At 37.2% G+C, this 12,996-nt stretch overlaps 1 protein-coding gene across 1 annotated transcript in view; it reads left to right on the forward strand.

Annotated features, from left to right (window-relative positions):
* FOXP2 (forkhead box P2) overlaps positions 1-12,996 on the forward strand; it is a 506,406-nt gene that overhangs the window by 30,041 nt on the left and 463,369 nt on the right. Inside the window, exon 2 of the mRNA XM_015569384.1 lies at positions 651-740. The gene's annotated coding sequence lies outside the window, so the exon portion shown is untranslated. The remainder of the gene's footprint in view (positions 1-650; positions 741-12,996) is intronic.

A 12,996-nucleotide genomic window follows, 5' to 3' on the forward strand; every position in this document is an offset into this window, starting at 1 on the left:
ATCTGGAAAATATAAATTCAAATATGTATTAAGGTGATAATTCTTACATTTTGATTATAAGGAGAAAATGCTCACTACTAATTTGTTAATTGTGTAAAGGCTTACAATGCTCATTAAGTATGGATTTAAAAGGCAATTGAAATCAATCATGTTTTAGTTGATAACCTTGAGACATAAATAATTTCATTATATGCATTTAATAATTTTAAATTAAATTTATTGAGATGACATTGGTTAATAAGATCATACACTTTCATGTGTACATTTCTGTGATACATGATCTGTATGTTGCCCTTTACCCAAAGTCAAATCATCTTCTGTCACCATACATTTAAAATTTTATCACCAAAAATTCAAACTTTCCAAATCAATGTAAAAGTAGGAAATAAAATCTGCATCTCTTGGAAATGCATCTGATGTTGTCTCCATGGTCCTTAGTTTGTACCAAACAATGGATTTAAAGTTCTCCAAATTAAAATGTACAAAAGCATTTCATACATGCTTGAAGATTCAGAAGGTAATGAATGCATTAACAATTATCTTTATTTGAGGTTGACTATGTTTTATGTTCTATGAAGTCATTGAACTAATTATGACATAAATTTAATTTAATTTTCAAAGCAGTAACAATTATTTGTCTCTATTAACAGGGCTACTCTAATGTGATGCTGGGATTGGATTTACCTAGGATTGCTATCAAGGTTGACCTAGAAGTCTTGTAGAAGATCTTGACAAAATAGGTAAGTGATTTTTTGGTAATAATTCTCTTTCGTTCATTGTGTTGAATTCTGGGTGTGTGTTTTTCTAATTTGTTTTATTCTTTAATTTTTTTGTTTAAGTATCTTTACCCAAAGGTTTAAAAAAGTTATCAGCGAATGATGTCAAGTACGGCAATAGGAATATTTACTGCTGTGTCTTTTCTTGGGCTTCCCATTTCATTCCTCAGCGTGCTCTCTCTTACTATTAAACTTAGTCTCACTGTTTTTAAAAATCAACATAAATGGATGTAGAATGTGCATTTGGTTTTGAAATATTGAAATTATTAGGCAAGAAAAGCACTTGGAGTATTTTCTGTCACCATTATGCTGGCCTTTTATTCAGATGCTTTTAGTGTTATTTTATTAAGATTTGTTTGATATTGAGGCTTTGAGGGCATCTGGAAATGTCCAAAAAAAAAAATGATTAGAAAACTTGAAATATTTTTTGGGGGGAGTTTTTATTTTTTTTGTGAACTTTTTGAGACCCAGCAAGTCACTCTTTAAAAAGAATTTGTTGCCCTGTCAGGTGTGGCTCAGTTGATTGAGCATTGTCCCATGCACCTAGAGGTCCCTGGTTTGATTCCCAGTTGTGGGCTTGATCCCCTGTAGGGGGTGTGCAGGAGGCGACTGATGGATGGTTCTTTCTCATTGATGTTTCTCTCTCCCTCTCTCTTTTTCTCTCTTTCTTTCTCTCTCTCTCAAAAAAATTAATAAAAACGTATTTTTTATAAAAAAGTATTTTTTTTAAATTAAATTTATTGAGTGAAAATGGTTAAGATTATATAGGTCTAAAGTGTACAATTCTATGATACATGATCTGTATATTTCATTGTGTGTCCACTACCCAAAGTCAAATATTTTTCTGTCACCATATATATATATTTGACCCCCTTTATCTTTTACTACTCCTCCCACCCCCATCCCTCTGGTAACCAACATGTTGTCTGTGTCTATGAGTTCTTATTTGTTTATTTGTTGTTTTCTTTTTAATGTTGCACTTCTTTAAATCTAATGGCAGTTTTCCTTGGTATCTATGTCAAGTCAGAGAACTTTAAATCCATTGTTTGGTCCAAAGCAAGGACCACAAAGAAATGTGTGATGCATTTCCAAGAGATGCAGATTTTATTTCCCATTATTGCTTAATATATAATGTTTCTATAATATTAGTTTTTTAGTGTCATCATTGAACTATGGTATCAATCAAGCAATATGTTATAGGAGGCCAAATATGTAATAACTAGAGGCCCGGTGCACAGTATTTGTGCACTGGTGGGGTTGTGGCCTGTGGGGATCGTCGGCTGTGGGAGTGGTGCTCCCACTGTGGGAGCGCACTGACCACCATGGGGCAGCTCCTGCATTGAGCGTCTTCCCCATGGTGGTCAGTGCACATCATAGCAAGGGTCAACTGGAAGTTCTGGTTCTTCCACCGTTTGGTCGCGGGGCTTTCATTATATAGGATATAATTATAAAAAGAAAACAAAAATAATTTTGGGTGAGAAGTTTATATCACTTGTCTTCACAGATTTTACTTCTCAAAAGAAGGAAACCATGCCGCCCTGGCTTCTTCAGAATATTTTTTCTTGTCCCTCCCACTCCACTCCACCTCAGGTTCATTATCAAGGAGTGTAAGAAAGTCCTCATGATTGTCACTGTTCTGCCTACATTGTTCCGCCCTTTTCTAAAATTTCCGTATCTTCCCTGAAAGATTTTTATCAATAAGCTTGAATTATACAATCAAATATTTCTCAAGTAGTTTACCTACTAATTTGCCTGTGTACTTTTTCCTGTTTTGTACCAACTTTATTATTTTGCCAAATATGCAAACAAATTGATTCCATATTTATTTAAGTTTTTAGAGCATGTTGGCATCTTTTTACTTCATTTTATTCTTTTATTTAAACTCAATTTTGTTCTTGCATAGCTTATGGTGTAAGTAAGGCTGACTTTATTATCTTTTGTTTAGTATGTGGAGAGACTAAAAGACAGGAAATTTAAATGACTTTGGAAAAGTATAACTTGTTATGATTTTACAATTAATACTAAACAATTATGTATTAATAGAACCCATGTATGCTGATGCTTAATCTTTTTCTTCTAGGTTATGTACATAATTTATGTTTACTATAGACAATGGTTAAGTGATATAATCTATCTTTGTGAGGCCTTTTAATATTTAAATTTTCATTTTTGGAGTAATAGGACATTTGCTTTAATAATATAGAGGGGGGGCGGGGGGCGAGGAGGTGGGGGTTAGATTTATTAGCTGGAGTTACCTGACAATAAACATTATGGAACTTTGAAAGAAAAATTTAAGAAAATAAATGCTTTTTATAAAATAAAGACACTTCTTCCCAAAAGGGAACATAATTATGTTGGAAGTTAGTCCTCAAAACTGCTTCTAGAAAGTGCTAATTAGACTTTTTCTAGTCAGATGCTTATAATAGCAGTTTTAAAATATTTTTTAATGAAGACCAACCACATATAGGTGTAAATAATGTATATGCATAATGCCAATGGTTCATCTTAATAGAAAAGTGCATTCTAAAAAGTGCTTTTTTCTTGGATTTATATAGAATTATGAACCCTAGAGCTGGAGGTATTATGATAAGAAAAGAATAAAATTATGCTTAGAAGAAAGATTTGGGAGTCAGGTGACAAGAGTTTGCCTTCCTGCAGTCAGTTGTTAGTTTTTATTTAATAAACTTCGGTTAATTTCAAAAATATGTACCTCAGTTTTCAAACAGTAGAATGAGGGACAGATGTAACTGTTTGGATTATTGTAAGAAGTTAGCACTTGATACATAGCTATTTTCAATGAATATTAGTTTTCTTCTTCCCTGTCTATTCCTCTATTTTCTTACCCCCCAAATCCCTAAAGGGAGTATTAGGTGGGATCTTCCTATTTTCCCACAGTTTGTTTTGTATTATCCTCATTCTATCTCTCAGAGCAGGTACATAACCTGCCCTAGGTTATACTTCTAAAATGTGAGCTAAAATGTTTCATAAAACACTACTGAGAATGTGTATATGGGTAAACAAGTAGTTGGGTGAGTGTGTGTGTGTGTTCTACTTCATAATATTTGCAATTTTTGTTTCCATTGTAAGAGTATTAAATCAAATAAAATATTCATTTTAGTTATGTCAATGGAATAGGAAAAGCTTTATTCACATACTTACAAAAATGTTATTTTTCATAACTAATTTATTAAAAAGTAGGCATCATACATGATAAAACATTAGCTCTAATTCTTAAGTTTCTGTAAAGTAAAGGAACTATATAGAAAGCTGTTTGGCTGAGGGGGGCTGGGTCAGCGATTCAAACACATGGTGTGCTGACATTCTTGGGCAAAGCAGAGTAAGCAAGACTGCGAAGAGAGAGGTTCTGATGTGTAGCTGTTGAGAATGCCATCTTGAAAATCAGCTTGCCTCGGATTGAGTTACGGCTGCAAAACAAAACTACCATATGTGAAACTTTGCACAAATAATTTCCGCTCTCTAACCCTTAATTTCTGAATCTAAAAAATAGATCTGATAGTATCCACTATACAGAGCTGATCTGAGAACTACATGTGTGAATACACATACAGAGCATAGTAAGCATTTTTTAAAAGTTTGTTGTTTCATTCCCTATTATATTAGTTTCAAAGGTTGACTGTATTATACAGGCCACCAGGCAAATATCCTCTATAACATTCTACTTTGGTCCAATAAATGGAAAAATGAGTTAATTCTGTAAATGTGCTTGTTCTCTGTGTTTTGGTTAGGAAATGTATTAGTTTTCTACTTCTATGAAACATCTTTAAAAGCTTAAAATAAAATACGCTATTATCTCACAGTTTCCACAGGTCAGGGGAAAAGGCAGGGCTTAGCTCAGGGTCTCACAAGACTGCAATCAAAATACGGACTAGACCAGTGATGGCGAACCTATGATACGCGTGTCAGAGGTGACACGCGAACTCATTTTTTTGATTGATTTTTCTTTGTTAAATGGCATTTAAATATATAAAATAAATATCAAAAATATAAGTCTTTCTTTTACTATGGTTGCAAAGATAAAAAATTTCTATATGTGACACGGCACCAGAGTTAAGTTAGGGTTTTTCAAATGCTGACACGCCGAGCTCAAAAGGTTTGCCATCACTGGACTAAACTGCATTTTTGTTCGGAGAGCAGGGTCCTCCTCCAAATTCACTGGGCTTGGGCAGAATTTAGTTCACTGTAATTGTAGGATTGCAAACCTCAGTTCCTAGAGGCCCCATGTTTTCCGTCCACGTGGCTCTCTTCATATGCGGTTCATATAGCAACTTGCTTCTTTACTGCCAACCGAAGAGTCTCTATGTTATGCTTGTTATGCTAACAAGGTAGAGCCATGTATGTATGTAATGCATGTAGGTATGTAGGTATATATGTATATGCATATAGAATGTGGATATAGGTATTAACATAATCATTGAAGTGACATCTCATAACATTTTTCATATTCTATTGGTTGGAAGCAAGTCATAGTCCTGAAGTCAAGTCACAAAGAATGGGAGGGTGTGAGTATTGGGGCCACCCTAGCGTCTAGGGTGAATTTCTTGATTTAAAATTCATATAACATATTATTTTAGAATTTTAAATTATGTAATATTTGATTAAAAGGAATATTGCCACAGATTGTGAAATTTTATTCCCAGTTAGGCTTTTAGTATAACTCCCAATAGACCATTTTTCTCTTCTTAATAGATGTCCATTATTTAAAGCTGGCTTACCACCAGACTAAAGACAACCTAACCTGATGTTTAATACTTTCCAAAACCAGACCAACATAAATATCCAACCTCTTTTTCCCATTATTCTGATACTAGAGGCCTGGTGCATGAAAATTCATGCACTGGACAGGGGGCGGAGGTCCCTCAGCCCGGCCTGCCACCTCCCACAGTCCAGGAGCCCTCAGAGTCAGGAGGCAACCCAGTAATCAGGGGAAGGCAATGCCCCATCACACTTCTGCTGCTGCCACTGCCAGCAGCGCAAGCCTCGGCCGGCCCTGGTTACCTGAGCCTTGAGCGGCCCTGGGAAACTGGGCAGCTGACATCCGAGGCTTGCCTGTGTTTGGGCCAGCCCTGAGTGGCTGGGGGGCTGAGGAGACTGGGGGACTCCAGAGGCAGGCTCGAGGAATGGCTGGGCCCGGTTGGGGTGGGCCCCGCCTTGCTGCGGACCTGAGGGGACTGGGTGCTGAGGGGACTGGGCGCTGCCATCTTTGAGGGCATGGAAGTCAATTAGCATATTCCCTCCTATTGGTTATGGGCGCTGCCATTTTTGCGACAGTGTGAGGGTCAATTAGTATATTTCCTCTTTATTAGATAGGATGTACACCTTGAGCTATATGTCTACATTTTTGACAATGCACATCATATTGTTTCTCTTTTTCTATCCCTTAGAAGCACATTTACATTTTTAGCACTTCCATTCCATTTTTCCTGCTTTTTTCCTCCTTTGTACTTAGCCTGGGAATTTAATGCATAGACTCATATCTATATTATATGTATTCTTTCAAATAATAGTATCTTAAGAAATATTCACTAGATAAAAAATGCCTTCTTGATTTAGAACAGTGGTCAATTTGAGAGTCATACTCAGTTTAAGAATCATATTTCTAAAGATGTTCTTCATAAATTACACACTCTTATATTGACTCAGTAATCTGAAGTGCTCCTCAAATAACCCTTAATTACCTTTAAGAATTCATTACCATTTACACATTTAGAATTGATTGCACATGAGAAAAACATGACTAATTGGGGTCCAGAAGGTGGGTTGTGGTAGGCAGCCTTTAATGGTACTTAATGATCCTTGTCTCATTGTTTTTATACCATTGTTTTTCCTATAGAATGTGGAACAAGTGATGGTATGTTATAGAAGATATAAAAACATCTGTTCTTTCTCTCTTGTTTTCCTTCTTCCCTCTCCCACTCTCCCTCTCCTCTCTCTGTCTTATGACTTGTTATGGGGGAGGCTTGCTGCCATGTGGTGAGAGCTAAGCCCTCTGACTGACAGGAAGGGACTAGTAGTAATCTGCAGCTTCCGTAGAAACCCTAAGTTTAAACCATCTAGCAGAACCACTCTCTGATTATTGATCCTCAAAACTCTGTGAGATAATAAATATGTTTGTTCTAAACTGCTGAGTTTGCATGTAATTTATTATGTGGTGATAGATAATGAATACATTATATAATACTAGAGGCCCGGTGCACAAAATTCATGCATGGGTGGGGTCGCTAGTCCTGGTTGAGGGATCAGGGCAGATCAGGACCAATCAGGGCCTGAAGGCCCAGGTGGAGTCGGGAGGGGAGATGACTGTCGCCAGGCTGGGCACAGAAGGAACAGATGCCGATGCTGCCCTCAGCGCCCTGCCACCCCGCGGTTCCCTGCCTCCCCTTCCCCTCCTTCCCTCAGTGCCACAACACCCCTGGGGGAGGGACGGGAAGAGAGGCCAGGAGAGGTTTTGATCCCCAGTTTGGAATGTGCAGGAGGCTGCCAATCAATGATTCTCTATTATCATTGATGTTTCCATCTCTATCTCCCTCTCCAAAATCAATCAAATATATATTTTTAAAATGCAAAGATTTTAGAGGAAGAAAGGTAGGGCAAGGGAGCTGTTGACAGGGGGGCATTTGAGATCTTGCCCACATTTCAAATAGGGTAACATAAGGTGGTCCTCAGGGGTGACAGGTGAGCAGTGGCAGCGGGTGGAACAGGGCACTGCAGGCTGAGAGAGAGGCTGTAATGACTGGGCATGTCTGTGACAGTGACACCGAGCGTGTGTTAGGGCCATCGCTGGGATCCTTCATCCCCACAGGTTTTGATTCCAGACGGGAGGAGAAACCCAGACATCAGCAGGCCTTTCTTGGCCTAGAAGGTGAGGCGGACAGTAGGAGTGGGCTGCCCTGCTTCCCTACAAGTGTAAACACACAGTAAACATGGGTGCCAGTCGGCAGCCAAATCAATGCCCAGGCAGCCCTGGTGGCTGTGTCCTGCCACTCTCTGGCTGTGCTGTGGTGCTATTGGCCAGGGAGGTCGAAGCCATGCCCCCAAGCACACCTAGTATATGAAGGGGTGGGCAGGAAACCAGAAGCTGGAAGTAGGAGCTGAGGCTGCCAGGCAGCGCTACATCCAACATGGAGCTGGACGGGGAGCAGCTGTTGGTGCGACTGGCTTTGGAGTTGGAGGGGCTGCGCTTCCTGCACGTCACCAGTGAGTCCCCATGAGCCCGTGGTGTGCCAGCAGGGCCGGGCGGGGCTTGGGGAGGCCTTTCCCTCCTGGAGCCATTCTTCCCAGGGTGGTAGCATTGGGCTGCTTTTTTTTCCAGTTTATTTATTTTTTATTGGAAAGCAAGCTCAAGGCTTGTGATTCCTGTGATCCCTGGGCCATTGCATGGCCTCCAGGCCTCACTGCACGCCCCCCCCCTCCTGGGTTGAGCATCTGGCTCCTGGTGGTCAGTGTGCATCATAACAACTGGTTGACTGGTCGTTCTGGTCATTTTGGTCATTCCTACATAATGGTCGCTGGGCTTTTATTATACAGATCATACTCCTAAAGTTTATTTCCACAGATTTCATCACTGCCCTTGGCTTTTGTACTGAATATATGGTCTGTAAATAAATGTAATAGGATAGGCATGTATACGTATAAGGTAGCAAGTTAAGTGAATAGGAAATGTGAAATGTTTAGATTTCACCTAAAATACTGATTTTATAGAGAGAGGCCACTTTTAACCTCTTGTCCATTGATCACATCAATACTGGAGAGCCAAGCTTACTTGAGCCTGGGCAGGTGTGGGTGCTGGCCTGGTACTGGTTCTTTTGTAGAAAAGCTGTTTGGAAACACTGCCTTCTAATTGTTCAAAATGTCCCCCAAAATGTATAAACAGCTTAACAGCTGATAACTCAATTTTAACTACTTTTCAGGTTTAACTGGTTTGAAATAATGGGTGAAGCCAGACTAAGCTTTGAGCCAAGAAAATTTATCCACTAGACTTTTTTATGGAGATACATAAAAGATAAAGTTTATGGTACAAGACTGGCAACAATATATTAATTGAGGGCTTACAAATACCAAATAAAATGATTTTTGATGTTTGTTATTCCATCGCTTTGCATTATCAGCAGTGCCTGGACCAGAACAGTCATCAGTTTGAAAATAGGCATTGACAAAAAAAAAAACACCCAAAACAACAACAACAAAAAAACCACAGCCAACTATTCATTTCTGTAGATTCTTTTAAATGTTGAAAATGAGCTGTATGTTAATGAGCACTGACTTTATAATCATTCAAAGTGTGTGTACATTTTTTGACACTCGATATGTGGGGGGTTGTGCTTTGAAATGTTTAATTCACTAGAAAAACAACACATTTAATCTCCAGAAAAGGAAGTTGAGAAGTATGTATCTGCAAATAATAGAGCAATACATTTTTGTTATGAATTCTCATTAAGCCATCATTCCATATTTCACTCCTATTTATTTACCATGATGATAGAACCTGGGCAAAAATATGGTTTTATATTTAAAAAGAAAAATATGGACACTTATCCCTATTAAAAAAAGAGAGTTTACATTTATAATTTAAAATTTTGGTTTAGAGTGACTCACTAGTAATATTTTTTATACAAGATAGCCAAATATGGGTTTTAACTGGCCTGCTTTTCAGTCCAACTGAACATTAAATACCTTTATCATAGTCTTATTTGCTGGGAAGAGCACCATTATGATAATCTGCTATCACTTTCCAAAATGAGTTATTGCTCAAACTTTCTGATTGTGTTGTGGTTAAAATCTCATCCAGCATCTACATTTAAACTTCTGTACAAATTTTTAAGGAAAGGTTCACGGGAACTACTTTATATTAATAATTGTATGAAAACATTATAGAAGAAATACTATACAGCTTGAAAGTTTTCCCCCCATATGGAATACAAAGGGTGAATATGAAACCTTATTTTTAACTGTTGGCAATTCAAGTTTTTACTATTGACTGCTGCTGCTGGAGAACAGAGAACTATTATTGTAGGTGACATGTAAAGTAAAGTTAGGTCTAAGGCTTTAGCCGTCAGCCTTATTAAGAAGCTCTTTCAGTGTTGAACCCAGCACCTGGTATTGTACAACCAATGCATTTGAGAGCTTGAATAGAGCTTTCTTTCTCTTTACTGTGGCTTTAGTAGGCCCTGACCACACTTTCCCTGTTGTTCTGCCTCATCCAACTTTCTAGCTCAAACTCACAGCACAGTAGGTCTAATATAGATTGACACCTTTGCCAGAAGATGGAAACTGTGCCTCAGAGTTGCTAATGCTCACTGAACCAATTAATTGAAAATAAAGTAAATAAAATAAATTTTCATATGAGACTTCTGTGAAATCAAATGGAATAATTTCGCAGGTTTAATCCCATGAGAAAGGCAAAGCAGTGAAACAGATGTAAACACTTGTTATATTTTGTATAACAAATATTAAAATGCTCTTGCTTTGCCCATACAATTAAATGTTAAACACAATTCGCAATTGCCGTATTTTTGGTCTTAAATAATGGGTCCTCTGTAAGAAAGTAATATGAGTAAAAACTTTTGAGAATACAATAGTGTGATGATTTTTTTATGTCTTCTGAATGAAATGGAACAGTAGCCTCAGAGAATGCAATAAACAACACAAATGAGTGGTTTTGCCAAACTGCATTCTAGAATCATAAGGCTGGAAAAATAACAGTAATCCTGAGCCTAATAAAAGGTACTGGTAATCTTGAGTATTTTATTAATTAATTAATTAAGAGTATATGTTCACATGAGAACAGCCTCTTTAGAAACTATTCTGTGACATTTTTTTCCTTCGATACAATACTGTTAAGTTTATATGAAAAACTAGAGGCCCAGTGCATGAAATTTGTGCATGGGTAGAGTCCCTAGTGGCTACTGGTTGCTGACCAGGGCCTCCCTTTCCTGGCTGCTGGTTGAACTCCTGAGGGGGCACTTTGCATATTTGGCTTTTATATACATACATTATAAAATACATATTCTATACTAGTATATATTATAATCCAAAATAATTTGTGGAAGGAAAAATGTAAGTTAAAGTAACTTTATCATCTTGAAACCTATGAAATTATGACAACAGAAAATGATAACATAATAACATACATTAAGATATTTAATGTGTGGAAAGTCTGAGGAAGATCTCTCATTTGATCATCCATGTAGGCCAGATTAAATCAGGTTATAAGTAAATATTATAGAAGAAAAATCAACTAAGGTTTTTTGGTAAAAAAGTCTCTGAATTTGCTAATTAAAGACATTCTTTCTCTTCAACTGTATAAAGAATAATTTATATTAATATTTTCTTCTGCAGTTTTTCTTACGGTTTCTCCAAATTCAAGATACTGTTCATTTACGCTCCTCTTAAATATGTAGTTTGATTCTAAAATTTGATAATACATTTTATTTTTCTCAGGTAATGATTAATGCTTACTTTTAGTTATTTAAATACATTTTAAATTTAATCCATTGAATCCATTTTTCTCTCATCTCTAGATACCCAATTGTCCACTCTTTCTAACAACTATGAACTATTTATACCATAATGATTTCAACTAACTTTGTCATCGGCTAGATGCAAAACATACATTACATTCTTATGTGAACAATGAGCCATTTAAAAGAAATTTTTGACATACTTTTTTGCTCTTTTAAATAGTGTTATTAATCAGGAATATCTGAGGTTATTAACCACAAATTTAACCCTTTCTCCCCGTTAGGGTTCAGTCAATGTCAGGGTTCAGCGTGTCTCTGACAGCATGAAGGCTGGAAAAGAATAAACATGCTTCATGATCTCTTGTGAGTGAACTGAAAGAGAAGTTATCACATTTCAGTTTTCCTCATATAATAAGGCTAAAAGTGTAATTAGTTACACAATATTTATTAAGTAATAAATATGCACCCCACGATGTTCCAGTCAATGATGTCTGAAACATAGGATGGTGGTCACATAACATTCTAATGAAACTGAAAAATTCCTATTGCCTAGTAAAGTCACAGCCATCATAATGTCATAGAATAACACATTACTCATGTGTTTCTGGAAATGTTGGTATAAAAAAAAACTTGTGTTGCCAGTCGTATAAAAGTGTAGCACATTCAATTATGTACAGAACATAATTGATAATGATAAGAAGTGACTATGTTACTTCTTCATGTACTTATTTTATTATACTTTTGTCATTGTTTTAGAGTGTTGTCTTTTTACTCATTAAAATATGTGTGCTATAAAATAGTAACCTGTGCTATGTTAGTAGCAGCCTCATAAGTCTCCTGTTTACCAAGTCTCTTAATTGCATCATTTTCTCTTGGCCTTGATTTAATCTCACATTATGGCCCCCAAGTATACAAAATCCACTGCTAATATTGCCAGTAAGAGACTGCATCAAGTGATTGATCTGGAAACAAAATTAAACGTTATTAAGGACTACAAAGGTGGAAAATCAGTGATGGCTATTGCTCAATTTCACTGTAGCTAAGATCTTGAAGAATAGGAACAGTGACAGAGGCTGCTAAAGGATCTGCTTCATTGAAGGCAATGAGACTAACAAAATCTTGAGAAGGCCCATATCAGACATAAAGTAACTTCTACCGACCTGGATTGAAGACAAGATATCCCTCAAAGCAAGAATTCTTCGGAAACTCTAGGTCAGGGGTCCTCAAACTACAGCCCACGGGCCACATGCAAATACAAATATTGTATTTGTTCCCGTTTTGTTTTTTTTTACTTCAAAATAAGATATGTGCAGTGTGCATAGGAATTTGTTCATAATTTTTTTTAAACTATAGTCCGGCCCTCCAACGGTCTGAGGGACAGTGAACTGGCCCCCTGTTTAAAAAGTTTGATGACCCCTGCTCTAGGTAAACTGACTGTGGAGGAAAATTACTTGGCAGAGCAAATATTCAATATGGATGGAACCTCCCTATTTTGAAACAAATGTCTAGAAGGACTTTCATCCATAAGGAGGCCAAGTTAAATCCAGGTTTCAGGGCTTTTAAGGACAGGATAACAGTCTTGGGGACAATGTTACAGACTACAGTTGAAATGCAGTGTTCTAGTATAGTGAGAACCCCAGGGTCTTCGAGCACATCAGTAAGCACACACTGCCAGATACTACAGGAGCTATTAGTAGTCACAAGCGACTCTTCCAAGATGCCGCCCTAAATTGATATGCCAG

The sequence above is a fragment of the Myotis davidii genome, unplaced genomic scaffold (genome assembly GCF_000327345.1).
Source record: "Myotis davidii unplaced genomic scaffold, ASM32734v1 scaffold1063, whole genome shotgun sequence".
NCBI lineage: Eukaryota > Metazoa > Chordata > Mammalia > Chiroptera > Vespertilionidae > Myotis > Myotis davidii.